Raw genomic sequence first — 3,909 nt, 5'->3', positions numbered from 1 at the left:
GGGTAAGAAAAAAAAAAAAAAAAAAAAAAAAGGTGGGGGAGGGTATGGAGATGGATGGTGGTTACGGTTCCACAACATTATGAACATATTTAATATCACTAAACTGTACACTTAAAAATGGTTGAAATGGTAAATTTTATGTGTATTTTATTTTATTATTTATTTATTTATTTGGTTGTGCCGAGTCTTAGTTGTGGCAGGCAGGCTTCTTAGTTGCGGCAGGCGGGCTCCTTAGTTGCGGCATGCAGGCTCCTTAGTTGTGGCATGTGAACTCTTAGTTGTGGCATGCATGTGGGATCTAGTACCCTGGCCAGGGATCAAAACCAGGCCCCCTGCACTGGGAGTCTTAACCACTGTGCCGCTAGGGAAGTCCCACATGTGTATTTTATCACAATAAAATTTTTTGAAAATAATATACAGTTAAAACTATTATATTTTAAAGTCATTTGAAAGAATTCTACCAATAAACAGGTTAATTTATTTCACTTTTATTTTTAGTGACTGCTTTCTTCATTTTGATTTGTTAATTGAGGTAAAATTTAAATACAGTGAAATGCACAGCCTATTTGTATAATTTACTGAGTTTTGATAAACATCTATTAAACTTATATACCAGTCAAGATATAAAACATTTTCCTCACTCCAGAGAGTTTTTCATGGCAACTATATTCTTATTTCTATCACTATATATTAGTTTTGCTGCTCAACAATTTTATATAAATGGAATCATGCAGTATGTAGTCTTTTGTATCCATCTTCTTTGCGCAATACATTTTTGAGATTCAACCATGTTGTTGCATGTATCAGCTCAGTAGTATTCTTTTGTATACATGTTCCACAATTTATCAATTCACCTATTGATGGATATTTGGGTTGTTTTGGACCATTATAAATAAACCTCCTATGAATATTCATAAATAAGTCTTTTTGTGAACATACGTTTTCATTTCTCTTGGGCTGATATACAGGGGTAGAGCTGCTGGGTCATAGGATAAGTATTTGTTTAACTTTATAAGAAACTGACAAACGGTTTTCCAAAATGGTTGTATAATTTTATACTCCCACTAACAACATATGAGAGTTTCAGGTGCTGCACATCCTCACTAACATTTGGTATTGTTAATGTGAAGTGGTAGTTCATCGTGTTTTTCAGTAAACTTTATACATCATTTATGTACAATAAAATGTGCCTGTTTTAAGTATAGAGTTTGATGAACTCCACAATGTATATATGTGTGTAACCACTACCATAATCAAGTACCGCACATTTTCATCACCCCAAATTCCCTTGTACCCCTTTGCAATCAATTCCCATCCCCTCCCCAGCCCCAGTAACCACTTATTTGCTTTCTATCACTGTAGATACGTTTTGCCCATTCTATATAGAATTTCACATAAACTTATTCATGCAGTATGCACTTGTGGTGATCATGAATACGCATCACTGAAATCTTCTTTCAGAGAGTATATTTGGTTGGTGACCACACCTGCTGCCCCTCTGGACCTACTCCCACCTTTGCACCAAAGCCACACTTCCATAGGCTAATCCCAGCCAATGCCAGAGAACAAAAGGGCTACAAAGGCAGGCCCAATCCTGTGATAAAAAGGAGTCTTCCAACAGGTCCTTTGACTTGAAGATTCTTCATCTGCCTGGCCAAACCTTTTTGGGACCTACGCTGTAGGATAAGACTCTTCCTTTCCAATCCTCATTCCTTTCCTCTCTTTTTTCCACACATGTCAGACCTGTATCTTGGTCTGAAGCTCTCTCTGCCTTCCCTTGATCTCTCTCTGTGGTGGTTTAAAATATATCCACAAATTCAGTGACACTCCCTTCAAAAGGTAGAGCCAATTTCCTTCCTCTTGAGAGTGGACTAGACTCAGTGACTTGCTTCTAATAAATAAAACAAGGCAGAAGTGATGATGCCTAACTTCCAACGCTATGTCATAAAGAGGCATTATAACTCCCTCCTTATTTTCTTGGTTCACTTGCTCTGGGAGAAGCCAGCTGTCATGAGGATACTCAAGCAGACCTATGGAGAGTCCTACAAGGTGAGGAGTTGAGGTTTCCTGCCAACAGCCATGTGAATGAGCCATCTTGGAAGCAGATCATACAGCCTCAGCCTCAAGCCTTCAGATTACCATAACCCCAACTGACATCATGACTGTAACCTCACAGGAAATCCTAAGTCAAAACCACCCACCTGAGCTTCCCTGGTGGCGCAGTGGTTGAGGGTCCGCCTGCCGATGCAGGGGACACGGGTTCGTGCCCTGGTCCGCGAAGATCCCACATGCCGCTTAGCGGCTGGGCCCGTGAGCCATGGCCGCTGAGCCTGCGCGTCGGGAGCCTGTGCTCCGCAGTGGGAGAGGTCACAACAGTGAGAGGCCCGCGTACAGCAAAAAAAAAAAAAAACCCACCTAATTTGCTCCTGGGTTTCAGATCCTTAGAAACTATGTGACATAATAAATGTTTGTTATTTTAGGCTGCTAAATGTTGGAGTAATTTGCTTCAAAGCAATAGATAACCAATATACTCCCCCAATAAATCTCTTGCACATCTAATCACGTCTTGGTATCTATTTCTCAGGAGACCAAAAAAATATTCTTTTGTGTTTTGTTTCTTTTATTTCAGCATAATGGTTTTTATTTCTCATATATGCTGTGTATATTTGTAGTTTCTTTTTATAGCTGAGTAGTATTCTATTGCATGAAGGTAACACAATTTGTTTATCCATTTTCCTACTGATGGATGGGTTGTTTCCAGGTTTTGGCAATTATGAATAAAGTTGCTATGAACAACTATCGCAAATCTCTTTGTGGATATACGTGTGTTGATTTTTCTTGGGTAAATGCCTAGGAATGGAATTTCTAGGTCACAGTGTAGATGTTTAGTTTTATAAGAAACTTCCAAATACTTTAATAAAGTCATTATAACGTTTTACACTACTCTTAGCAGTACATAAGAGTCTTAGTTGTTCCACATCCTTGCTCACATTCGGTGTTATTGGTCTTTTAACTTTTGCCATTTTATTGGATAAGTGTGTTACACTATGGTTTTATTTTTTATTATTATTATTTTTTTTTTTGGTTGTGCCACGCGGCTTGTGGGATCTCAGTTCCCTGATCAGGGACTGAACCCTGGCCATGGAAATGAAAGCCCGAAATCCTAACTACTAGGCCACCAGGGGACTCCCCACTGGGATTTTAATTTGCATTTCCTTAGGACTAATGATGTTAAACACTTTTTCATGTACTTATTGGTCATTTGTATATCATCTCTAGTGAAAACCCATTCAAATTGCTTGGCCACTTTATAATTGGGTTGTCTTTTTTTATTGATTTGCAGATTTTTAAAAATATATTCTGGGACAGGTTATTTACTTTGGAGTCACTATTTACTCTCTTTCTCTCTCACTCCCCATTTGGGAGGCAGGAAATCAGATTGGCTCTATCTTTAAAATACTGTGTGTCTAGCATCCCACCATCTCCACTGACATTGCTCTGATCTGAGCTACATCATTGCTCACCAAGATTACTGCAAGTCCCCTGGCTGGATTCTCACTGTATTATTATTATTTTTAACCAGGGCGCCTCAGATCCCCAGGTGTCAAAGTCCGGCAGGCACTTCATCCTCAGGGGTGATCGGAGTCCAGTGCTGGACATCATGAGAGTGGTTTCCCACTTTAATCCTTACAACCTCTACAGTCCATTCTCAATACAGCAGCCAAAGTGATCCTGTAAAAATCTACATCAAACCATATCATTCCTCTGTTCAAATGCCTGCATATGTTCCCTAATTCACTCAGAGTAAAAACCAAAGTCCTAACAATGCCTACAAGGCCCTATGTAATCTGGCCTCTATTATCTCCAATCTCATCTCCTATTCCTCTTTCTTTCACTCCTCTGCTCCAG

At 39.3% G+C, this 3,909-nt stretch overlaps 1 non-coding gene across 1 annotated transcript; it reads right to left on the bottom strand.

Annotated features, from left to right (window-relative positions):
• Positions 1-3,582: 3,582 nt before the first annotated feature.
• Positions 3,583-3,671, bottom strand: LOC112391294 (small nucleolar RNA SNORD88). The gene has a single exon (XR_003001459.1). It is a non-coding gene; the product is annotated as a small nucleolar RNA SNORD88 (small nucleolar RNA).
• Between the last annotated feature and the right edge of the window lie 238 nt (positions 3,672-3,909).

Source organism: Neophocaena asiaeorientalis, unplaced genomic scaffold (assembly GCF_003031525.2).
Source record: "Neophocaena asiaeorientalis asiaeorientalis breed wild unplaced genomic scaffold, Neophocaena_asiaeorientalis_V1.1 scaffold119, whole genome shotgun sequence".
NCBI lineage: Eukaryota > Metazoa > Chordata > Mammalia > Artiodactyla > Phocoenidae > Neophocaena > Neophocaena asiaeorientalis.
The sequence above is the reverse complement of the archived record's forward strand: the minus strand, read 5'-3'. Positions and strand labels throughout refer to the sequence as shown.